The 27,072-nt window shown below is 42.3% G+C and overlaps 1 protein-coding gene across 34 annotated transcripts in view; it reads left to right on the top strand.

The window, feature by feature from the left end:
* The window catches only part of PRKN (parkin RBR E3 ubiquitin protein ligase), a 1,227,412-nt gene that overhangs the window by 854,027 nt on the left and 346,313 nt on the right, over window positions 1–27,072 (top strand). The gene's annotated exons all lie outside the window — the stretch shown is intronic.

Here is a 27,072-nt window from a genome sequence, read left to right as displayed (position 1 = left end):
TGTTCCGTTTTAATCAGAGACATCCTTATGTTTTCTCCAGGTAAATGGAGAAATTATAGAGTCTAACAGCCAAATTAATTATCTCTTTTTCATATCAAGTCCCCAGTCACAACAGATCGAGTAACTTATACTCTACGGGAATACTAGACAGGAAACGAGTGAAGAAAGTGCAGTGGGGCAAAGACCTGTGGAAAAGGTTCAGGGCTCAAATGTCAGAGTCACTTGAGGAAAACTTTGATGGGAGAAATACTAGACTTTCCCAAGAAAACAATATGCAAGTGAGACCCAAAAGGGTATGCAGACATTAGCCAGGAGGAAAGAGAACAGAAAGTTTCCCAGAAATAGAAAATTCCTGATAAAAAAGACTCAAGTATCTAAAGTGGAGTATGGTGCAATGAGGGAATTCAGAAGAGTTAGTTTAGCTGGGCATCAGATTTCAGGGGAGAGCCTAGGAGGCCAGCAGGAGCTGAACCAGCACTGTAATTATAAAAGATGGGGAAAGAAGTGTGTACAGGCCATAGAGAATGTGGGGTCTTAGTGATGAAACCAGCAGTGAGGTGGGAGCCTGTGATACCAGCACGAATGGAAACCAAAGGAAGAGAAAGTGGGCCACAGAAGACTGGGAAGACCCGTGACTGCAGACCTCTCAGGCAAACCAATATGGTTTCATCCAATAACCCCGCTTCTGAAGCTTTCCGACTAATTCACAACTGTAGGTAATGGAGGAGAGGGAAAATTGGGAGATGGGATAATTGTGAAACACCTTCATTGAGGTAACTGTGTATTAAAAAGTGTATGGCCTGTTAAGTTGTAACATACGTGCACACCTATGAAACCACCATCACAGTCAAGATAATGAACATTTCCTTCACCTCCACATGCTTACTCATTCCCTCTGTAATCTCTTCGGCCTAAGAGTTCCTCCCTTCTCGTAGCAACCACTGATGCTTTTTGTCAACCCTATAGATTGTTTTGTGGGGCTTCCCAGTTGGCCGCCTACCAATGCAGGAGACCTAAGATACAAGGGTTCGATCCCTGGGTCAGGAGGATCCCCTGGAGGAGGGCATGGCAACCCGCTCCAGTATTCTTGCCTGGAGAATCCCATGGACAGAGGAGCCTGGCGGGTCGGACACGACTGAGTGACTGAGCACATAGATTGCTTTGCACTTCCTAAAATTTTATGTAATAGTACATATATTTTTTTGCCTGGATTCTTACACTCAGAATAATTATAGAATTGTGTTGAGATATATGTTGTTTTCATTTAATCGCTCAGTTGTGTCCAACTCTTGCTACCCCATGGACTGTAGCCCACCAGGCTCCTCTCTCCATGGAATTTCCTGGGAAAGAGGACTGGAGTGGGTTGCCATTTCCTCCTCCAGGGGATCTTCCCAACCCAAGGATCAAATCTGCATCTCCTGGATTGGCAGGCATATTCTTTACCACTGAGCCACAAGGGAAGTATGTGTCACTGGCATTATTATTAAAATTATCCATATTGTAATGTGTCAATAGTTCATACCTCTTTATTCACCCCATTTATATCACAGTGTGTTATCCATTTACCTGTTAGTGGACATTTAGGTCAATCCCTGTTTGAGACTATTAAACATAAAAGTATTATGAGTTCAGTTCAGTTCAGTCGCTCAGTCGTGTCTGACTCTTTGTGACCCCATGAATCACAGCACGCCAGGCCTCCCTGTCCATCACCAACTCCCGGAGTTCACCCAGATTCACGTCCATCGAGTCAGTGATGCCATCCAGCCATCTCATCCTCTGTCGTCCCCTTCTCCTCCTGCCCCCAATCCCTCCCAGCATCAGAGTCTTTTCCAGTGAGTCAACTCTTCGCATGAGGTGGCCCAAGTACTGGAGTTTCAGCTTTAGCATCATTCCTTCCAAAGAAATCTCAGGGCTGATCTCCTTCAGAATGGACTGGTTGGATCTCCTTGCAGTCCAAGGGACTCTCAAGAGTCTTCTCCAACACCACAGTTCAAAAGCATAAATTCTTTGGCGCTCAGCCTTCTTCACAGTCCAACTCTCACATCCATACATGACCACCGGAAAAACAATAGCCTTGACTCGACGGACCTTTGTTGGCAAAGTAATGTCTCTGCTTTTGAATATGCTGTCTAGGTTGGTCATAACTTTCCTTCCAAGGAGTAAGCATCTTTTAATTTCATGGCTGCAGTCACCATCTGCAGTGATCTTGGAGCCCAAAAAAATAAAGTCTGACACTGTTTCCACTGTTTCCCCATCTATTTCCCATGAAGTGATGGGACCGGATGCCATGATCTTCGTTTTCTGAATGTTGAGCTTTAAGCCAACTTTTTCACTCTCCTCTTTCACTTTCATCAAGAGGCTTTTGAGTTCCTCTTCACTTTCTGCCATAAGGGTGGTGTCATCTGCATATCTGAGGTTATTGATATTTCTCCCGGCAATCTTGATTCCAGCTTGTGTTTCTTCCAGTCCAGCGTTTCTCATGACGTACTCTGCATATAAGTTAAATAAGCAGGGTGACAATGAGTATTCATGTATAAATTTTTAGAAATATGTGCTTTAGTATCTATTGAGTAAATACTTGGGAATGGAATAGCTGGTTGTATGGTGAACATTTTAACTTTTTAAGAAACTACCAAACTTTTTTCAAACATAGTTGTACTATTTTCCATTGTCATCAGCAGTAATGAGATGCCAGTTCCTCTACATCTTTGTCGACACTTGGTATGGTGGATGTTTTAGATTTTAGCTATTCCAGTTGGTGTGTGGCAGTACCTATTGTATTTTTAATTTGCATTTACCTAATAACTAATGATGCTAAGCATCTTTTCATGTGCTTATTTTCCATCATTATATCTTCTCTGATTAAAGTATTCTTTCAAATATTTTGTCATTTTTTAATGGGATTGTTTAATTATTGACTTTTGAGTCATTTCTACATTCTAGTTACATGTTCCTTATTAGCTGTATAAAAATATTTTCTCTCAGTGTATGGCTTATCTTTTTAGTTTTCTTAAGTGAAGTTTTCTTTAGTTTTCAGGGAGAAGTTTTTTAAGTCTGATGAGGTCCAATTCGTTAATTTGTTCTTTTACTGTGGCTCATGCTTTTGGTGTTACAGCTAAGAAATCTTTGACTAAGCCAAGAAGACAAACTTTTTCTCTACTTTTTTTCTTTTAGAAATTTTATAAAGTTTTCCATTTAGGTCTGTTATCTATTTTGTGCTCATTGGTATGGATCAAAGTTCATTTGCGTATGGATATCAAATTGTTTTAGCACCATTTGTTGAATAGGCTATTCTTTCTCTACTAAATTGCCTTATATCTTTGTCAAAAAGCAGTTTTCTACACATGTGAGTGTCCATGTGAACTTTCTATCTTATTTCATTGATCTGGTGTCTATCTTACACCAAAACCATAGCATCTTGATTGACTTTATACTAAGTCTTGAAGGCAGAAGTGTTTGTTAATGCAAATTTGTTCTTTTACTAAAATATTTTACCTATTTTGATACTTTGCATTTTCATGTAAACTTTAGAATCAATTATCAATTCTTCACCAAAAAAAAAAAAAAAAAGCTAGTGGAGATTTTCATTGGGATTGTGTTGAATCCATAGATTAATTTGGGTAAAATTGACATCCTTACCATATCATTTCTCTTTACTCACATAAAAGGTATATCATTCCATTTATTAAGATATTCTTTTTTTTTTTTAAGAGATTATAAATATATTTATTGGTAATATTATTGAATACTGAATGCAGAGAACAGAATACAAAGAAATCATCACTTAAAGGGAAACATTAATCTTTAAAAATGCAATATATTTACATATATGTTAACCAATTTTGCACATCTGTTAAGAGTTACAAACAAATACAAAGCTAATTCCAAAGCTTTTAATCTGAAGTGTTCTCCATTTTAGCGTCCACTGCTTTTTGCTGTATTTACACCAAGTATGATTAATTTTGTTTGCAGCTAATCTAAAAGCAAGAGGCTATGAGCTGACCCTGAGGCAGTCAGGTAAATCAGGAACTTCAGAACAGCTCTTTAAGACAGGATAAAGTCACATGAAAGAAGATGCCTCAATCCTAGATATATAAAACGCAGAAGAGAAAATACTAAGAAGCAAAAGGAATCACAGAAATACCAATTCTATTCTAAATTATAATTTCTAATTCTAGCAACAATTCAATTAGCAGTAGCTTAGAGGACTATGTTCTAAAAAATAAAACCAATAGTTCTTTCACCACAATTTTCTGACTACACCTAATGAATAATTATCAAGTCTTCATATCTTTTTTTTAATAACCCAATAATATGATATAAACATAGCAGAATCATTAACAAGAGGCCTTCAAACACACTGCAGAATGCTGAAATACAGTTTGGGGGCCAGATTTCAATTTACATAATATTACCATTGATAAAGACACCTGGTACAATACTGTTCAGCACTGTTAACTCAGAAATGCTCCATCCATTCTTTCCATCAGGGAACAACTGACATGGATGGGATTGTTATGACAATTCTAACAGGGCCTCTAAAGAGGATTGCACATAAAATGAAAAAATTATGAACTATGATATAATCATGACAACACAGCTAGCTTATAGAACTGAATTTTTCACCATAATAATGGTACTACAGAATTACAGTGACATTAAACATCAGAAATATTTATTCCTGCTAACTACTGAGTAGAAAAAGTCTTCCAACTGTATTTTTGATGAATAGGATATCTTTGAAATAAACACTAGGGGGAAATTAAAAGTTCCTCAATTGAAAATTCTCAAGTTCATTTTTCACATATATTAACAACAAGCAAAGCAGCTTACAAAAAAAAATCAAACTTACCTTAAAAACAAATAAATATAAGATCAAATCAATCTTTTTTGAGGAAAATATAGCTCCTTTTCAAAAGTTCTGTTTGGTTTGTGACTAGACTTGAAAATATTAAAATAAACCAAAGAGATCCCTTGAAAATATGAAAATAGACCAAACAGATCCCAACAATACTGATTTGCGCTACAAGATCTGAAAAAAGCGCTTCAGGTTTTAAGCTGAAGGTTTCATTTCCCCATACCCTACTATTCCCCAGAGAAAGTAAATAGCAAAAAGCAGCTCTTGCAAAAAATACACAAAAACAAAACAAAAATACCAACCACAACTAATCATATAAAACAAACTTTAAACATTTCACTCTAGTTGGTCTTATGTTGGGTAAGGTTTCTGTAGCAAGGATTTCGTAGTCTCATCCTCTATCTCGCATTCATTAATCAATGCCACATTGTTATCAAACAAGGCTATGCAGAGCCTTTCCTAAGAAGTCAGGCTGAGCTGGAGGTAGCTTTAGGACAGCATCCTTGACTACAGTATGTAGTTAGTTCAAACAGACAGGTTGTTCTTCTAAAAGGATTACAGTGTGTAAAAATGCAAAAAGAAACAAAAGTACAGCCCTCACTGCTCTGCACTAAGAGATTTTGATAAACAGAACGAACAGTGGCCAGCCCGTCCCTCCTCTCGGTCCGCTGCCGTCGCCTCTGCCGCGGTCGCCGGGAGGAAGGTGGTGCCGCTGCCACCATTCCTCGACTGACTGGAAGATCCTTGCTGGCACATTTCTGGATATTCTGGTGAACCTTGTTAAGAATTCAGAGAAACTGTCACGTGATAAAGAAAGATCCAATCTTAAGGCTTACGCACATTCCATCCACCACATCCGAACAATGTCCTACGTTTTTGTAAATGATTCTTCTCAGACTAATGTACCCTTGCTAAGATATTCTTTAAGTAATCAAGTAATATTTTAATGTCTTTGTGTGCTAATTCTAATGTGTCAATTGTAGCTTCATTTATTATGGACTGTGTTTTCCTACTTGTTTACATGCCTGGTCATCTTTGGATGGCCAATACTGTGAATTTTAAGATAGTTTTGTATTTCTATAAATATTCTTCAGATTTCTCCCCCCCTGGAGTGCCATTAATTTCTTTAGAAATATTTTGATCCTTCTATATCTTGCGTTTATGATTTGTTAGATGGGTTCTAGTTAGTTCTGGCTAGTTGCATGGCCTAAGATCAGTTATTCCCCATTACTAGAGTTGTTCCAGTCTGGATGATGCAGACAGACACTGTTCCGTCATCCTTTCGGACGGCTCTTTGCTTTGGTAGTTTCCTCACATATGTGTGCTGATCCACACACAGATGAATACCCAAGGGGACCCTCCAGTGTTCTCTCTCAAAGCAGTTCTCCCTTCACTGGAACTCCGTTCTGAGAACTCTGGCCTCTGTGTTCTCCCCAAACTTTCAGCTACATCTTGATTCAAGAAGTCATGTGATTTCCACTTGGGTTTTCCTTCCCGAGTTTCAGCCTTATAACTCCCCACACAGCCAGCTTGGCTGCCAGTAGGGTCACCTAATTGGGAATCATTTCTCAGGGGTCATCTCAGGGGTCACTACCTTACACTACTTGATATATTATGTCTTGAAAAACATTATTTTTAATTTATTTTGTCTTTTTTTTTTTCAAAAGGGAGGATATATCTGGTCACTGTTACTCCCTCTTGACCAAGAGCAGAATTGTGAGAACATATGATTTGATTAAATTAGTAGATATGAATAAATTGATAGCCATAGAAGTAAGCTGTTAGAAAAAGTCAAGCCTATGAAGGGAGCTTTATAACAATCCCAAATGGACAAGGAGGCCTGGCGTGCTGCGATTCACGAGGTCACAAAGAGTCAAACACGACTGAGCGACTAAACTGAAAAAGAAATCAACAAAACCAGAAAGTTTCAAAGGTCTTTGTCCTTGTTCTCCCTTAACCTGTCTGTTCCTTTGGGCATAATTCAACACTTTCTTCTCCTCTTGGTTCTGATTTGAATTATAGTACTTTTTTAAATTATAGTATTTGAATTAAGTATTTTTAAGAAGTAATGTTCAGTTAAACTCATGAAAAGTTTGAAACAAATTGATAAGAAAAATTGGAGGTTTAGAGTAAGCTTCATTTCAGGGGACTTCTGATGCACTGTTGAAGAGCACAGGCTTTGGAGCCTGAGGGACCCCCTACATTTACTTTTGTGCCTGAAAGTGAAAGTGTTAGTTGTTCAGTCTTGTCCAACTCTTTGCGACCCCAAGAACTGGAGCCTGCTAGGCTCCTCTGTCCACAGGATTCTCCAGGCAAGAATACTGGAATGGGTAGCCATTCCGTTCTCCAGGGGATCTTCTCCACCAGGGAGAGAACCCAGGTCACCTGCATTACAGGCAGATTGTTTGTATAAGCTACCAAGGAAGCCCTTAAATTTACCCAAGTAACAAGTCAATCCCAATTCTGACTTCTGGAAAGTTTAGTTACCTCCAAGCTTTGTTATTACCTAGCTCTGTGGCATTGTCAAGTTATTCAGCCTGTGTAAGTCCCTGGTACTTTCTCAGTACAGCAGGTGTAATCATAGAGTTGTGAGAGCTAAATGGGATACTGAAATCAAAGATTAACACACTGCCAATCACACAGTAAATGCTCAACATAAGAAATATACCATGTTCCTAAACTGAGATGCATTCTACCAACTGTGTGCTCTTAGATAAACTTAATCCAGATCAGATCAGATCAGATCAGTCGCTCAGTCCTGTCCGACTCTGCGACCCCAGCATGCCAGGCCTCCCTGTCCATCACCAACTCCCGGAGTTCACTGAGACTCACATCCATCGAGTTAGTGATGCCATCCAGCCATCTCATCCTCTGTCGTCCCCTTCTCCTCCTGCCCCCAATCCCTCCCAGCATCAGAGTCTTTTCCAATGAGTCAACTTTTCGCATGAGGTGGCCAAAGTACTGGAGTTTCAGCTTTAGCATCATTCCTTCCAAAGAAATCCCAGGGCTGATCTCCTTCAGAATGGACTGGTTGGGTCTCCTTGCAGTCCAAGGGACTCTCAAGAGTCTTCTGATACACCACAGTTCAAAAGCATCAGTTCTTCAGCACTCAGCCTTCTTCACAGTCCAACTCTCACATCCATACATGATCACTGGAAAAACCATAGCCTTGACTAGACGGACCTTTGTTGGCAAAGTAATGTCTCTGCTTTTGAATATGCTATCTAGGTTGGTCATAACTTTCCTTCCAAGGAGTAAGCGTCTTTTACTTTCATGGCTGCAGTCCAGTCATCCTCAATAGGCCCTTGTTTCAGGGGATCAGTCATGGTCTTGGTTGGCTTGTGTACTATTTTCATGTGTTTGTTGTTTACAACATCTTGATACATAAGACCCACTGCTAGACCTTTCTTTCTACACATACTTGCGTCAGTGTAATTGTTTTCTGTTGGTTTTTGTTTGCATGTTGCTGTTTAAAATTGTAAATATGTAGACCTTTAAATGTACATTGAAATAGGGCCTTCTTTGTATTTTTGTATTGAAGTATAGCTGGTTTACACTGTTGTGTTAGTTTAAGGTGTATAGCACAGTGTTTCAGATGTGTATTCCTTTTTGGATTCTTTTCCCTTATAGGTTATTACAAAATACTGTGTGTATTTGCCTGTACTATACAGTGGGTCCTTGTTGGTCATCTATGTTACATACAGTGACCTTCTTATTTTAATTGATTTGTTTAATTAATTCAGTGGTGATTAATTTAATTAGTTTCACAGTAGAAGCTTCAGTTAGATTTTTTTTTTAAATCTTTAAACTTTTTATTTATTTTGTATTGGGCTAATGGCAACCCACTCCAGTACTCTTGCCTGGCAAATCCCATGGATGGAGGAGCCTGGTAGGCTGCAGTCCATGGGGTCGCTAGGAGTCGGACACGACTGAGCGACTTCATTTTCACTTTTCACTTTCATGCACTGGAGAAGGAAATGGCAACCCACTCCAGTGTTCTTGCCTGGAGAATCCTAGGGACAGGGGAGCCTGGTGGGCTGCCATCTCTGGGGCCGCACAGAGTCAGACACGACTGAAGCGACTTAGCAGCAGCAGCATAGCTAATTAACAGTGTTGTGGTAGTTTCAGGTAAATAGTGAAGGGATTCAGTCATACATATACATGTATTGATTCTTCCCCAGAACCTCTTTCATCCAGGTTGGTAAATAATATTGAGTAGAGTTCCATGTGCTATACAATAAGCCATTGTTGGTTATCCACTTTGAATATAGCAGTGTGTACATGACCTTCCCAAACTCACCAGTTATCCCTTCCCCACTGGCAACCATAAGTTTGTTTTTCAAAGTCTGTGATTCATTTAATTAATTTAATTGTGATTAATTTGATTAGTCTCATGGTAGAAGCTTTGGTTGGATTTTGACTTATGTTAATGTGTTTTATGATGAAACAGGTGCCTTGCTAAATTTTGGTCATGACATTATAACGTAAGAGATGAACAGAAGATATTTGAAACATCTTACAAGGGTAGTTCGTGGGGAATGAACCTTTAGTTATGGAATTTAGGGGGTGGGGAGTAATGAAAATGAAAAATAAAAATGTTAAATAGTCTACATAAACAGGGATCCTCTCATGGAAAACACGGCAGTTAGAAAATGCCAGAGATTGATTTTCAATAATTGTTCCCCTTTGTTGTTTAATTAAAGTGCATTCTCAATTTAAAGGTCACCATGGGTTGAGTTTTTCTAGATGATGGTCAGTGAGACTGTGATTGGAAACAGCTATTGAACCTATCTATGACTTCAAAGATCAGGGAAGAGAGGAGAAACCATGCTGATCCTGCTACTTGGTCATGGCGGGTATGAAGTGTATTTTACATACAGCCAGTGAAGAGGAGTAAGTTAACCAACAGCACAGATGAAGGATGTTGAAGCTGGAGAGTGATTGGTCAGGTTTAGGTTTGCAGCCTTTTACTGTGGGAGACCAGATTCTCCAGTGCGTTCTATGATGTCACTGGCTTTTCTCTCAGAAGGGGAGCTTCAGGAAGCATGAAGAAGCTCTGATTCTTAACATTCAGGTGAGGTATCATACCAACTGGAGAACTGCTCATGGTGCCAAGTTTCAAACACTGCAGTATGATTCGCTCATGCATCGTTACTTAGGCACCAACAGGCCACTTGATACCGAGCCACATGAAGGAAAAGCTCAAGATCCCTTAAGATTCTGTGTAGTGGAGGTGATCCTGAGCTGCTCCCACACCCACGTTCATACTGAGGACAGGGGAGCTGCACTGTGTGCCCCTGAGTAATGCCTTCTTGCGTGCCATCCAGGCACACGCTGTTTCAAGAAGGGAATGTGGGCTGGACGTGGTGCCTTTGCTTACAGACGTGTTGTCCGGATGCGCAGTTCTACCCACAAAACAGTGCAGGTTGGGCAGTTGGATGCTTGGAATTGAGACCGACCAAGCATGCAAACAGGGCTTCCCTGCTAGCTCAGTAGGTAAAGAATCCACCTGCAATGCAGGAGACCCCAGTTCGAGAAGGGATAGGCTGGCTACCCACTCCAGTATTCTTGGGCTTCCCTTGTGGCTCAGCTATTAAAGAATCCGCCTGTAATGCAGGAGACCTGGGTTTGATCCCTGGGTTGGGAAGATCCCCTGGAGAAGGGAAAGGCTACCCACTCCAGTATTCTGGCCTGGAGAATTCCACGGACTGTATGGAATTGGGTCCACGGGGTTGAAAAGAGTAGGACGTGCCTGAGTGACTTTCACGTTCAAGCATGCACATATTGTTTTCTATGGTAAAAATCACACACACACAAACACACACAAATAGTGTCTTCACATACATAGCAGTGATTAGCTAAATTTAACACACGTTTGTATCTCTATCTTGTGTATTTGAAATACTCTTTAAAATAAATAAAAATTTCATAGCGAAGTGTAACATACTTTGAAATACACTGGTTAGGAAATCCATTCACAATAAAGTACAAACTATACTGGAACTAGAAAGGCCAATGGTATCTTTCAGGATGACCACTGAATATGTGTTATTATCAAATACCCTCTAGAACTTTGTGTAAGGAGTTAAGAATGCCCTGAGATTTAGGTGTGGGGTTTTTTTTTCATTGTTATATCCTTGAGAAAAGTGAAAGTTGAAAGTGAAAGTCGCTCAGTTGTGTCTGACTCTTTGTGACCCCATGGACTATACAGTCCATGGAATTCTCCAGGTCAGAATACTGGAGTGGGTAGCCTTTCCCTTTTCTAGGGGCTCTTCCCAACCCAGGGATTGAACCCCGGTCTCCCGCATTACAAGTGGATTCTTTACCGGCTGAGTCACAAGAGAAGCCCATTACATTCCTAGGTGTATTAAACTGAACATTTGGCATATTGAAATTTGTGGTGGTAACATGAATGGTCCACTCTACTTTTACATTTTCCTGGGGCTTTTAAATAAATTGCATGAGACTCAACACAGTTCTGTCTTTTATTCATTGAACTGAGTTTAGCTCAATAGGATGGAAACTTCCCAATAGCCTACTCAGATATTTAGGCCAGGAAAAATAGATAACCACCCCTAAAATATACTGAGGATCAAAGGCCCTGAAGGATGTGATATCTTCACCTTGGGGGAGAACATGATACCCTAAAACTGTACACTGGTTTACTTCTTCCAAGCCCTATTTAGTCATCCCCACGGGACTACCTCGAGCTGTCCTCTTTCACGCTCTAGCCTTACAGTCATGTAGCTCTACTTCTTTTCTTGCGGATGAAAGAGAGATGCACAGGATGCTTCTGGGTGTTCTCTACAGATGCGAAGATAACCTACTTTAAAATACACCCATTAAAGGAAGTTCTGCAACCTCTAGCCATCACCCATTCAAGTATGTAATCAGAAAGGCTTTTCTGATGAACTATTTGCTTGAAATTGATCTCTCTGTGAATTAAACCTTCTCTTTTCTCACTTTATCTTTTATAGAAGTGAAGGAATCTAGTCACTGTTTTCTATCTTGTTTTCCTAAACTCTCACAGTTGGCTGTATCATTCCTGCTTTCCCTTCCGGAGACTAATCTCCTATCTAGTTCTCTCCTGCCTCTCATCTCCTCCCTAGCCGCCACGTCTATGCAGAGATTTCACAGTTGCGGGAGAAGATCTCCTGTTCTACAATCCCGCAATTGTTCTCAAAATTCCTTTCAAAACAGTGAAAGCTTTTTATTCCATGGAGTGTTGAGCCTCAAAATGCAGTGCTTCCGAATGTGGTAAGCAGGTGAACTTACATTCAAATTCCATGGTGAGGTGCGGGCCCTTCCTGAGAATGCCTTTGGATGGGGGAGGCCTTGTAGACCTAAGAGGGTGGTGAGCAGGTCCGCCAAGAAGTGGGCAAAGAGCAGAAAAGCATATAGTAGGGGGAAAATAATTCCTTGTATCCCTGGACTGATCCTTATTAGATCAAAACAATATCAGGACTGTTTCTTATTCTTTGTTTTAGAGACATGGCCCTGATTTCAGGTATTTGGACTTTCCAGCATGTTCCACCACCATGTCCATGCTACCCTCTGACCTTCTCAATTCCTAATTTAGTCAACGAAGGCAGAGCCTTGCTTTTCGAATCCATCCTCCCTTGACAGAGGTGATAGCAGTCATGAGGTGGGACAAGGGGTTGGGGACACATTCAGAAGGCCACCTTGGCCTCTGATTAATCCAAGGGTTCTCAAATTTCACTGCCCATTAAAATCCTGGGGAGCATTTTTCAAAGGCACTGATGTCTGGTCCCACCCAAGGAGAACTGAAAGTGACTTCTAGGGGTCAGGCCAGATCATCCGTGTGGTGGGAAAACTCCCAGGAGACTCTGATGCACAGTGACATTGACCTTGAGTGAGTGCAGGGTGCCCGCATTTCACAGAGCAGCCAGGGCCATGTCACACTCAGAGCACGTCTGCTCGGAATGTTCCCTTAGGTTGCGTTGAAATCTGCAACTCTTTCCCTGATACTGGCCAACAGGGAGCCCCATGGCCATATGACACAACTGAGCGTGTGAAATGTAGCTCCTCTTTCTGAGAAGAATCGATCTGTGGGACACCAGAAAAGGGATTGGAAAGTTACACGTTCCTCTAGTTCTTAGCTGAAACCGAGGACTGGAATATGAAGGACATGACATGTCAGGAATTTCTTATTTAAGGAAAGGAAATAAGACCATTCTTTTCTACAGGTAAAATTTTTCAAAGAAAAAAACAACCCATGATGATTTTTCTCAAATGGAGAAGGGCCAAGTTGGTTCACAGTGTGTAGCTGCCAATTATACATTACACGCCTAATTGCCTTTGAAACAATAGAGGGCATTTATGCTACGTACATTTACCCCAATTAAGCATAAAGTAGGGCCAAATTATGTGAAGTTCATCTCATTAGTATTTCACTGTTCTGATCTTTCTGAAGTCAGATTCATGATACAAGTGATTTGCTGTGATCATGGTTACTTCATAATTCGTCCTCAAAAGCTTTTTTGTTGTTGAAACTTTAATCCAGTGTTATAAACTATGCTTATGCAATGAATAAGGTGGTAGATGGAAAATATTAAACGTCCTCTGTAATCTTTATTGCATTTTATTAAAAGCAAAGAGACTTTCTGTATCTCAGAGTGATATTCAGATACACTCTGATTCTAAGCACTGTGCTGTAGACAATGCTCAAGGTAGCACCACTGGCTCTGGGCATTTTCTTTCCCTTTTCTTTTCTGTCTTTTGAGGATGTCCTTCACAGACATGCAAGGATTTGTACAAGGATTTCTAGGCTTCTCCATCAGCTGTTAGTGCCTGTAGCTAATCTAACTGTGATACATGGTAAATATTTTCCCTTACAGAAGGGCTTAGAGCTATTTCTGCATATTGATTGAGCACATTAGGCTAATATTTATCCATTTGAAACCTTGGGAATTGGCTGTACATCATTTAATTTAATATCTATGCACCAATTATAAGAAGTAATTAGGTATAAGTATTTCCAAAAAATTAAGTCTGGGGTAGAAAGCCTATCATAAGTGGTTCAGTGATGATTAACTTAAGGAAAGCATGAGTTGTTCATAATACTTATTAATTTTAAAAGACATGTGTTTTTTCCAATATTAGAAATAAATGGGAGGGTTTCTAAGACTTCATTTCCAGTTTATTTTGAAGGCTAGAGCTATAGCCTCCAGAATTCCTATTGTTCATCATAATTCAGTGTAACTCTTACCAAAGACAGAGAATTTTGAGTATTTTTTTCCCCTGAGAATTTAAATACAAAAAATGTGCTTAAAACTTGTGAATTTTGTTATTTGGTCAGCCTATATTAAACTTTCACCTGGAAGAGTGACTAAGTGACTTATATTAATATTTTCCCCTTAAAAATGAAACCTCTTCAAATAAAATATCTCCTCTCTTATAAAAAATGGAGGAAGAAATAAGCAATTATTGGTTTAGATAATGAAGAAGACAAGAAATAAATCTATCTTTTAAAAACTGATGTTGATATTATTCTGTGAAAGACACATTTAAAATAATATTATAACTGATTTTCAAAAATCCTTAAAAAGCCTTAGGCCTGGTTTTCATTCTGTTTTTTGGTTCTTCTTTAAATCATCTTCATATGTTGATATTTATGTGTTTTTCAAATTCTAAAAATTTAGCATCTATTTTTCTTACCAGAAAAATATTTTCATGTAATCAGAGATGTATAATCTTTATCAAGGAAAAAAATTTACCAAGATTGCTAAAGCCAATTTCACCTGAAAACATGTAGTGATTGTACCCACTTTACTTATAGAAACTTCTCATCCTATAGTTATTAAGATTTTCTTCTAAAACCATATTCACAATTTTCCCTCACAAAGATCGCTAGGAAGACCAGAATGTCAAAGCCTTCCAAAAAAAAAATTTAAACCATTGCCTGTTTATTGTTTTTGGCTCTTCCTTGATCTCTTTCAAGTTTTGGAGTTAAGGAGAGGAACATGTGCTGATTTTAGAAACAGAGAGTAATTATCTGTACATTGCTCATTTGATGGGTGATTATAGTCTGGAGGTTTAATTTTGCTTTTTTGAGTGTTTCTTTAGAATCTTAGTCTGTAAAAGGAAATTGCTTTTGTGTTTTTACTATGTTTTCTCCTTCTCAGTACTTATTTTAAGACTCAAGTTCCTCTAGTTATTTTTTCCCTTAGAGCAATATTTTCATCTTAAAGTCGCACTCCCACAAGTTTGAGCATCCCCCCTACATTAGAGGCAAATCTGACTTTAGCACTTGCCTTTCAAATCCCACACCAACACCCAAGTTCCTCTAGTATCTTTGTTTCCCTTTTCCTTTATGGGACGTTGCCTGTTGACATGGAGAGTGGCAAAACATAGAGAATAAAAGTCTAGCACAAATTCAGGATAATCCATAAATTGGCAGACTCCAAAAATCTTGTGTTCAGTGTGCAATGACAGTCAGAACTTCATTATTCATGGATTCTGTATTTGCATATTCGCCTATTCACTAATGGACTTCCCTGGTGGCTCAGATGGTAAAGCGTCTGCCTACAATGCGGGAGTCCCGGGTTTGATCCCTGGGTTGGGGAGATCCTCTGGAGAAGGAAAGGCAACCCACTCCAGTACTCTTGCCTGGAAAATCCCATGGACGGAGGAGCATGGTAGGCTACAGTCCATGGGGTTGCAGAGTCGGACATGACTGAGCGACTTTACTTACTTATTTACTATTCACTAATATTTATTTTAACCCCAAAATCAGTCCCTGTGGTGTTCCGTGGACATCTGAGATACCCGGAGAGTGGAGGAAATTTGAGCCATAGGTAGAGCCCATTCTCTGCTCAGGTTGTAAGATGGGGACACTGCCCTCTGGTTTCAGCTCTCAGACTAAAAATGTGGGTTTTTCACAGTCTATTTAGTGCCACACTTTTCATATTTTTGTGCTTCTTGGTGGTGACTTTGCTATTTATTATTATTTTTTTTAATCTAAATTTATTTATTTTAGTTGGAGGCTAATTACTTTACAATATTGCGGTGGTTTTGCCATACATTGACATGAATCTGCCACGGGTGTACATGTGTCCCCTATCCTGAACCCCCCCTCCCACCTCCCTTCCCATCCCATCCCTCTGGGCCATCCCAGTGCACCAGCCCTGAGCACCCTGTACCATGCATCGAACCTGGACTGGCGACTCATTTCACATATGATAATATACATGTTTCAGTGCTATTCTCTCAGATCATCCCACCCTCCCCTCACCCACAGAGTCCAAAAGACTGTTCTATACATCTATATCTCTTTTGCTGTCTCGCATACAGGGTTATCATTACCATCTTTCTAAATTCCATATATATGTGTTATAATATACTGTGAAAAAGTTGGCTTAAAGCTTGACATTCAGAAAACAAAGATCATGGCATCTGGTCCTATCAGTTCATGGGAAATAGATGGGGAAACAGTGGAAACAGTGTCAGACTTTATTTTTTGGGGCTCCAAAATCACTGCAGATGGTGACTGCAGGCATGAAATTAAAAGACGCTTACTCCTTGGAAGGAAAGTTATGACCAAGCTAGATAGCATATTCAAAAGCAGAGACATTGCTTTGCCAACAAAGGTCCGTCTAGTCAAGGCTATGGTTTTTCCAGTGGTCATGTATGGATGTGAAAGTTGGAGTGTGAAGAAAGCTGAGCACAGAAGAATTGATGCTTTTGAACTGTGGTGTTGGAGAAGACTCTTGAGAGTTCCTGGGACTGCAAGGAGATCCAACCAGTACATCCTAAAGGAGATCAGTCCTGGGTGTTCTTTGGAAGGAATGGTGCTAAAGCTGAAACTCCAATAATTTGGCCACCTCATGTGAAGAGTTGACTCATTGGAAAAGACTCTGATGCTGGGAGGGATTGGGGGCAGGAGGAGAAGGGGACGACAGAGGATGAGATGGCTGGATGGCATCACCGACTCGATGGACGTGAGTTTGAGTGAACTCCAGGAGTTGGCAATGGACAGGGAAGCCTGGCGTGCTGCAATTCATGGGACACAACTGTGCAACTGAAGTGAACTGAACTGAACTGATACTGTACTGGTGTTTTTATTTCTGACTTACTTCATTCTGTATAATAGGCCCCAGTTTCATCCACCTCATTAGAACTGATTCAGATGTATTCTTTTTAATGGCTGAGTAGTATTCCATTGTGTATATGTACCACAGCTTTCTTATCCATTCATCTGCTGATGGACATCTAGGTTGCTTCTGAGTCCTGGCTATTGTAAACAGTGCTGCAATGAACATTGGGGTACACGTGTCTCTTTCAATTCTGGTTTCCTCAGTGTGTATGCCCAGCAGTGGGGTTGCTGGGTCAAAAGGCAGTTCTATTTCCAGTTTTTTAAGGAATCCCCACACTGTTCTCCATATTGGCTGTACTAGTTTGCATTCCCACCAACAGTGTAAGAGGGTTCCCTTTTCTCCACACCCTCTCCAGCATTTATTGCTTGTAGACTTTTGACTTTGCTTTTTAAAATGGCCCCAAAGCACAGCATGGGCTTCCCAGGAGGCTCAGTGGTAAAGAACCCGCCTGCCAATGCAGGAGACACAAGAGACACGGGCTCGATTCCTGGATCAGGAAGATCCCCTGGAGAAGGAAATGGCAACCCACTCCAGTGTTTTTGCCTGGAGAATCCCATGGACAGAGGAGCCTGGTGGGCTTCAGTTCATGGACTCACAAGAGTCGGACATGAGTTGGTGACTAAATAGCAGTGAAGCATAGCACTGAAGGGCCTTCCAGTGTCTCTAAGCAGAGGAGGACTGTGGCGTGCTTGGGGAAGCTCCACTAGGTCTGAATCACACTGCTGTTGACCGTGCCCTCGTTATAAATCAACAACTTGAATGAAATCAGGTGAGCAGAAACACACACAAACAAGGTTATGTATCAACTGGGTGATGAAAATGTAGAGAGACCAGAGGCTCACAGAACCTAACTTGCTGTTTCCCCCAGGAACAATGCTTGGGTGTTTGCTCATTCGGTGATGCAATGACTTTATGGAACATAATTGCTGCAAATAGGAGAATCAACTGATACAAGAGTATATCACATCATATCGTGTTTGTGTTTTGCAAGTGGGCTTTTAAATCAAAACCTAATTCTAGATTTATAATTTAAATGTACCAGACTTCTTCTTTCAAAGGATAGTATGGTTAAAGTTTTTGCAAACTAAATATTTACTCCTAATTCTTCATACCTTTTCTGCACATGCAAATTTTCACCCATCAAGTTTCTTCAAACATAGTAGAGATGTGTTCATTGCACTCAGGTAGCCTGGAACCATTTTTAGTATAGGCTTCAGAATTACTCTCCAGGACTCAAAAATCCAGACTCAGAAAAGCCCATTCCCCATGTCAAGTAATTGCTTTTCCTAAATATTGATTATTTTGGTTACAGCCCCAGTCTTTCTTGACCCTCAATTTCAGAAAGAAAAAAAAATGTGTCAGAAAACAGAATTTATGGATTAAGAGTATCTGACAGAAAGGGGAGCTGGTCCTACCCCGAGGTCTGGCAAACCTGGAGGAGGCTGAAGAAAAAACTCAGGCCCAAGAGGTTGTTCATTTAGTCACGGAGCTCAAGAGTCAGACATGACTTAGGAACTAAACAACAAAGCAGCTGGGCTCAAAAGTGAGAGATTAGGGTCAGAGGCTGCAAAGTGTCTGGCTGGGAGAGTAAACTACAGGTTTATCGGGTCCCCAGGTAAGACAGTTACTAGTGAAGCAAGTGAGGCCTGGATCTAGAACCATGAGGTCCAAGCATCTTCCAGGTTCTTCTTATAAGGATGCTGGGGGGTGGGGGGTGGGGGCTGCCCATAAAGGAGCCTGGACTCTTGACATTAGGAAAGGATAAAGGAAAGTGGAGTTGCTCAGTTGTGTCGGACTCTTTGCGACCCCATGGACTTTAGCCGACCAGGCTCCTCCTTCCATGGGATTTTCCAGAGAAGGGTACTGGAGTGGGTTGCCATTTCCTTCCCTAGAGGATCTTCCTGATCCAGGGATCAAACCCAGGTCTCCCATATTGGAAGCAGATGCTTTACCGTCTGAGCCACCAGGGTAGCCTCCAGGGTGGAGCTCAAATCCCGCGTCCGGTTCCTCTGTAGATCCCCTACAAGTTCCACTGCACACTAGTGCTCTCCTTTGGACTCGGGGATAAGGGAAGCCCATGGCAGTGCCTCCCATGCCAGGACAGCCCTCTCTAAGTGGACAGGCCAAGAGGTAGCAGTAGACAGTCCGCTGGAAGCAGAGGGAACCAGGTGCTACTGACTGCATCTTTTAGGATATATTTTATAGTCTAATCATGTGGCTGTACAGGGAGATTAGAACACGGAATCTCCTCTTTCACTGCAAAATGTATTCTAATTCATCTAATTCTGAGTTAAATCTTTTATTCCTTCCCAGAATTACTTCAACATTAAAAACTCTGATAAATGTTTAAGCAGGTCATGAAAACTCTTCTGTTGCAAGAGCAGAACTTATAGGTTAGCCCCCAGGAAGGCTTTTACTGAGGACACTGCATGCGTGACCGGGTGGCAAGCAAATGGACCCACTGTCTCCCACGACCCAGTGGTTTCCTGGCATAGAAAATAATAACTTTTATTAAAAAAGGATTTTGATAGTCCCTGTAGGATGCTGAACAGTCCAGAAATTCATGAATTTGAACTTTTCCTTCACAATTGTTATCTGACTTAGAATGGCTAAGCGAAGGCAAAATTCTGTGTGTTAAGGTTAATCATTAGAAAATAAAAGGGTTAGCGGTGAAACGAGTTGGCATACACAACATTATAGAAATGGTTGATTAAAACTTATCCAAAACCAATAACTTTTAGGCCCGCCTTGAGGGAACGGGGATCTGGATTCACTTTTTTGTGGACAATTTAATTCTCTCTCTGATGCAAACAAACACCAAGGCAAACCTTAAACACACAGTGAATGCACTTCAGGGACTGCTGGGGGAGTGTGAATTTAATACGGGAAATCAGGGAGTGCTATATTAAATTTTTCTTTGACTGAGAAGTGATTATCTTCATAGTCTTTGCACTCAAAGAAATAAAGTTGGAAGGCAATAAGCTTCCAGTCTCCCTTGGAGATCTCAGCCCAGCTCTGCACACCCATCTCCAAATGAATTGGTAATCATGTGTAGAATTGTTTTCTTGGAAGCAGAAATTCAAACTTCTGGGTCTCTCTCCATTTCTTAAGTCAAACTCTGTGTCACATACAGGGACTGCCATCAGTTGACATTCCTGAGAGCATGGGCCACAGCCCCTCTGAGCCCATGTGGCTTTACTGAATAGGTAAGAACAGCAAAATGGTGGATTATTCACTCGCTATTTTGTTGTCTATTTCACCCACAAAAACATACATTCTTTGAGTGTAGATATGCCCATCTAGGGCTTCCCAGATGACGCTAGTGGTGAAGAATCCACCTCCTAATGCCCAAGGCACAAGAGACATGGGTTTAACCCCTGGATTCGAAAGATCCCCTGGAGCAGGAAATGGCAACCCACTCCAGTATTCTTGCCTGGGACATTCAATGGACAGAGGAGTCGGTTGGGCTGCAGTCCATGGGGTTGCAAAGAGTCAGACACGACTGAGCGACTTAAGCCCTGAGAATGAACATCTAGCTTACTGCTTTTTATTCTAGGAGGTATTTACACCACCTAGATTAGGACCTGCCTGTACCAAGAACTCAGTACACACTCACTGCAAGAAAAGTATGGGGCACAGAATCAGAGAAACTGTGTTTTTGGTGGCGGCCAACTTGAAGTTTATAAATGAGTGAAATTTATGTTTTAAAAATGTTACAGTTTTCTTATTTTAAAAGTGTTGCCTGCACTTAAAGCAGAGACGGCAGTGGCATCCCACTCCAGTACTCTTAGCTGGAAAACCCCACGGACAGAGGATCCTGGTGGGCTGCAGTCCGTGGGGTCGCTAAGAGTCGGACACGACTGAGCAACTTCCCTTTCACTTTTCACCTTCATGCATTGGAGAAGGAAATGGCAACCCACTCCAGTGTTCTTGCCTGGAGAATCCCAGGGACGGGGGAGCCTGGTCGGTTGCCGTCTATGGGGTCGCACAGAGTCGATACGACTGAAGTGACTTAGCAGCAGCAGCAGCACTTAACGGGTTTAGTAGTGGTTTCTGATGAAAACCATTTTCAGTACTATGTAAGCATGAGCCTTTTGATGAAAGTGAAAGAGGAGAGTGAAAAAGCTGGCTTAAAACTCAGCATTCAAAAAACTAAGATCATGGCATCTGGTCCCATCACTTCATGGCAAATAGATGGGGAAACAATAGAACCGGTGACAGACTTTATTTCTCTGGTCTCCAAAATCACTGCAGATGGTGACTGCAGCCATGAAATTAAAAGATGCTTGCTCCTTGGAAGAAAAGCCAAGACCAACCTAGACAGCGTGTTAAAAACCAGAGACGTTACTTTCTGACAAAGGCCTGTCTAGTCAAAATTGTGGTTTTTCCTGTGGTCATGTATGGATGTGAGAGTTAGACCATAAAGAAAGCTGAGTGCTGAAGAATTGATGCTTTTGAACTGTGGTGATGGAGAAGACTCTTGAGAGTCCCTTGGACTGCAAGGAGATCCAGCCAGTCCATCCTAAAGGAAATCAGTCCTGAATATTCAATGGAAGGACTGATGCAGAAGCTGAAACTCCAATACTTTGACCACCTGATGCGAAGAACTGGCTCATTGGAAAAGACCCCAATGCTGGGAAAATTTGAAGGCCAGAGGAGGAGGGAACAACAGAGGATGAGATAATTGGATGGCATCATGAACTTGATGGATGTGAGTTTGAGCAAGCTCCGGGAGTTGGTGATGGACAGGGAGGCTTGGCGTGCTGCAGTCCGTGGGGTCACAAAGAGTCAGACAGGACTGAGTGACTGAACTGAACTGAAGCGTGAGAATGTGGGCTTCCCGGTGGCGCTAGAGGTAAAGAACACACCTGCCAATGGGGCAGACACAAGAGATGCGGGTTCAATCGTGGGTCTGTAAGATCCCCTGGAGAAGGGAATAGCAACCCACTCCAGTGTTCCTGCCTGGAGAATCCTGTGGACAGAGAATCCTGGCGAGCTGCAGTCCATTGGCTCACAAGGAGTCAGACACAACTGAAGCAGCGTAGCGTGTATGCGTGCAAGCACTGAGAACATAGGCTCTTATCATACTTGTGTTTTGATGTGCTCTTGATATACTTCGATGTACTTTGTCATATACTCCCTTCTCGTCCTCTTATCCTCCCCACTTTTCCCTAGGGGAAGGGGAAAATTGCAGTGTCATCACTTCCTCCAGTAGGCAAATTCTCCCCTAACAAGGGACTGGCAGGCTGGATTCAGCTCCAGGGCTGGAGGCTGAAGATCATCAGGAGTTCACTCAGCACCCACGGATGGTGTTTACACACAGGTGCCAGTGTCTGTCTCCTTCATTAAGGAGTCAGCATAATTCACAGAAAAGCAACGCAGCTCAAACACTGAGACACGTTGTGAGTGACAGGAAGTCTGGTCGGGGGAGAGAGTAGAACAGCAGCACTAGGAATGAGGAAGAAAAATTTTAGAGATTGAAGAGAAAAGGAAATAAAGTTCACTTTACGTTGATTAAAGATATGAATTAAAAAAAAAAATGATGGAAACAAGAGGTAAGGAGAAGCCAAAGGAAAATACATTATGAAACCATCCTTGTTACAATTTTACGTTTTCCTTTCCTCAGTTGAGCTTCCCAGCTCAACTGCTCATGGTAAAGAGCCCACCTGCCAGTTCAGGAGCTGCAAGAGATGCAAGTTCAGTCCCTGGTTTGGGAAGATCCCCTGGAGAAGGAAATGGCAACTCACTGCAGTATTCTTGCCTGGGAAATCTCATGGACAGGGGAGCCTGGCGGGCTACAGTCCGTCGCAAAGAATTGGACAGGACTGAGTAACTGAGCCCACATATATTCTTCCTTTAATAATTGAAGTGGGATGCAGCTGTGCACAAATATTTCCATTGGAAAGCAGGCCCCCAGGATATCTGATGGCATGACTATATGTCATCAGATCCTAAAGGTGGGAAAACATGCCTAGTATATAATTGACAAGATGTATGTTATTTTAATACTTTTGCTGTATTCTTTTGCAAGTGGTATTGTCCGTTCCATTTCTACTACCCAGACATTACTTCTTAGTTTAGTTTCATTCAGTGTAACATTTTTTTTCTCAATCTCTAATTATGTGCACAGCACAGGAGAAGTTATCAGAAACCTCTGTCTTCAGTGAGTTTACTTTGTCCTTGAGGAAATGAGTTAACAGTAGCTATGGCTCCAAGGTCAGGGGCTCAGGTTCCTCCATTCTGGGACACCCAGGTCACCTGAAGTCTCCTTCTATAAGCAGAGAAACGTGGCATTTCGTTTCCATTGCCATAAATATTTAACAAAAGAGAAGACAAGATGCAGTGAACTAACTGTAAGGTAGTCAAGTGCTCACCAGCTGGATCATCATGGAGCCAACGTGTGGGAGCCTTGACCCCAAACAACGAACAGGGTGGTGGGCCTTCTCGTCCCAGAACATGTTTGCGGTCGATGAGAATCTGCACGATCCTTTGTGTGAAGATCATTCCACACGGGGAGCGGGGAGGACTAGTGGCTCTTACCACCAGATGAAGTAAAAGAGTTTGCCTAGTGAAATAGCAGCAAAACCATCAAAATTATACATGTTTTGATAGAAAGAAAAAACAAACAAGCAAGAGTTTTCCCACTGTCTCCAGTAGACAATGAGATTATGTTACCACCGGCCTTGAGAAAGAACTGATTTCAATTCCCAAAGGTTTCTGATCCCTAATGAAGAAATGTTAACGCAATTGCTAATCAGCTAGATACAGATATAACAAAGTGATGCTTGGTCCTTCTGTTCTGAAAAGAAATTCATTTCTCAGTTGTTTAATGATGACTTGAAATCTGCAAACTGCTGCACAGGAGTAGCTGGTATTTTTCATGAAAGCATTTTCTATGACTCAAATCAGAAACCTTGTCGAAATAATTATGGTTTTGTCACTGAAACTTTTATTTGCCAAATTATCTTTTTTTGGAAAATGTTTTATAGATCTAGAAATCTGCATTTGGTGTTAGAATGGTGGTTATTTCCAGGTCATTACTATATACATTTTCCAGATATTGGACATGTTTTTCTTTAATGAAATGTATAACAGATTTTATTGGCAGTGAAATAGGTATTACACAAAGCTTTGGATATAACATTGTGACTATTATGACTTCTGTCATGTGACAGATCTTAGCCAATTGGGAAGAAAGTCTGACTGTTGGTCATTGATTGACAGGAGCCAAAAAATGGATTTTCTCCTGAAATGTTTTTCTAATGTTTTCTCCAAGTGGACATATTCTTAAACACTCTTAGACCAGTTTCAATTATCTAATATCTTATATCTAACATCTTTTTTCCTAAGAGGAATGAGAAAATTTTAGTTATTTGACTATATACTTTTAAAAACTACTTTCAAATATATTATTATTTTTATACTTATATGGGTGTCCCCATGCCAGCACTGGCAATCCAGTCTCTTCCTTTTACCATTTGTTTTTAGATGGGTAATTCAGGGATATTAAGTTGAAATGAAGGATTTGTGTCTCCTTGGCACTTTTTCAAGTGAGTCCTGTATCTTTTCCCTTAAATCGTCACCACTGTCTCCTGGCTGGTGTTCTCGCCCTGACTCTCCTCACACCCATCCTTCCTCTGAATCCCAGACCCCACCAGCCTAACTCGTCAATCTAGTCCTGGTACCTCAGTAAGTCAAAAGGTTCAAAGGTCCCCTTTCTTGCTTGGGGCTGTGTTTCCCAAGTACCGGGCTTCCCTGTAGCTCAGCTGGTAAAGAATCCGCCTGCAATGCAGGAGTCCTGGGTTTGATCCCTGGGTTGGGAAGATCCCCTGGAGAAGGGAACAGCTACCCACTCCAGTACTCTGGCCTGGAGAGTTCCATGGACGAAGAGTCGGACACGACTGAGCAACTTTCACTTTCACTTTCCCAAGTACCTGAGGACAGAGTGACTCCTCGTTAGCCCCGCAGGTTCCGCTAGACTGACAAGGCCGGCTCGCCGCCCTGCCCAGCACCCTCGGATGCTGGGATGTCAGAGCCACTTGGAAAGGTGGGAGAGACGGGGACGGAAAGAAGAGCCGCGTGCTGTCCACTCTGTTCGAGTTGAGCCCACAGGCCGCCTGTTTTGCAGAGTAGGATGAAACCATTTTTCCCCACTCTCCTGTCCTGTCTTCCTGCCTGGGGGACCGCGTGGAGGAGGGACTGGAGTTGTCCCCGGGCTGTTCTAAGGGTCACCGCTCCTCGCGGTTCTTCGCCCTTTGCTGCTGAGCCACCTCGAACGCAGCGCCCCTCGCAGGCTCTCCCCCGGGCGCGGGGGACGCCCCGCCCCCAGCACGTCAGCCTCGGCTCCTCCGGGGCCAGTGCGGCCCCGCCATGCTGTCCCTAGAAAGCGATGGCGCTGCGCCCTGTTGCTTCAGGATAAAGACGGCCGCGCGGAGAGCGCCTACCCTGTGCCGGGTGTGCCTGGCGAAACTTCTGGTCGCCATCTTGTCTGGTTGCACAGCAGCTTTGCAGGGGACACTATTTTTCCTTCGGGCCAGCCTGGAAACCGAGGCCCCAAATGGTGAAGGACTTCCCCGGGGGCTCCGGCCCGTCCTGAGCGTCTCTCCTCCCCTCTGGCCCACGGAAGCGCAGCCCTTCACGCCGGGCCGCGTGCACTCCTCCCTGCGGGTCTTGTCAGGCCCCCTGCTGCAAAACATGCCTTCTGCTCTCTGTTGTGACTCCCAGTGTTTGCGAATGAGAATTTTAAAAGCAAAAGACCCTCCACTTCCCCTGTCACATCACTCCCCTGCATTTAGTACCTGGAGCGTCAGCCCCTCATCTTTCGTCCCCTCGCTTGTCCTCAGGCTTCAGCATCTGGCTCTGTGGAGCCTTTTCCGGACCTTAGTCAAGCTCTCTTTCCTCTGTCTCTCCACCGTATCCGTCCGTCCTGTGGACACGGTGCACAGGATGACCTGGCTTGGTGTTTTGGCAGGTTCATGTTTTAAACCACAATGTGCAAGAAATGCCAAAGTTCTTTATTTCCTTCCAACCAAGTGAGCTCCGACTCCCGGCTGACCCGGACATGCAGTGTCAGGACTTACAGAGCCCCCCGTGGGTCCCCAGGAGCCCGGGAGGCTTCTGTGGCATTCCAAGCCCACGTGTCCCCGGGCGGTCTGCCCTCCAGCCCCGGAGCTGGCTGGAGCCGCCTTTGCGGCAGCCCCTGAAACTTCCCTTGGACTCTTGCGGGGGAACCGATCATGGAACGTGACACCCTGGGCCTCTCTCACTTTGGAAGCATCTGCCGTCTATCTTGACCACTCTCTTCCTCTCAAAGTCCCTGTGTCTGTCCCTCCTGGCTCTAGGGCTCCTGGAATTAGTGAATTTGGGGTCCCACAAAGAATTGGAGAGTGGTCGCTAGTCACCAGCAGCTGTGTTTTGTTGGGACCCCACAGCATAAACACCCTCCGAGGCAGGTATGGGGCTGGCCAGCACTGGAATTCGGAAAAAGAAACACAGGTGGACAAAGCTGGCCCAGTCCGTCCCCCGCCACCAGGGCACAGGTCAGGATGCGAGAACCCAGTTCCCCAGCCTGGAAGCAGATGGCAGGCAGTGGTGACCTGAGCTTCTGATTTTAAAACTGTTGTTGCTCTTGTCCAGTCTTTCAGTCATGTCCAACTCTGTGACCCCATGGACTGCAGCACGCCAGGCTTCCCTGTCCTTTAAGCATCTCCTGGAGTTTGCACAGACTCATGTCCATTGAGTCAGAGATGCCATCCAACCATCTCATCCTCTGTTGCCTCCCTTGCCTCCTGCCCTCCGTCTTTCCCAGTTCCAGGTCTTTTCCAGTGAATTGGGTCTTTGATCTTCTTGAAATAAAATTCATCAAATAGCAATTTAGGAAATTATATGCCTTTTTATCTGTGTTGTCACGTATACACTTAGTCACCATTGAAATGAAAGTATTCCTTAAACAATAACTTTCAGAGACAGAAAAAAAAATATTTATTTTGACTCTTTAAGAAATTGCAATTAAAAGCAAAGGTAAACAGTTTTGATGACTCAGAACTTATCTGCCTTTGTGTAGTGATTACGAGGAAAAACTCCAAATAATGACTTGCA

The sequence above is a fragment of the Bos grunniens genome, chromosome 9 (assembly GCF_055505025.1).
Source record: "Bos grunniens cultivar Pamir isolate PY7600 chromosome 9, Bosgru_T2T1.0, whole genome shotgun sequence".
Lineage (NCBI taxonomy): Eukaryota > Metazoa > Chordata > Mammalia > Artiodactyla > Bovidae > Bos > Bos grunniens.
Note: the sequence above shows the minus strand (reverse complement) of the source record. Positions and strands in the feature narration are given on the sequence as shown.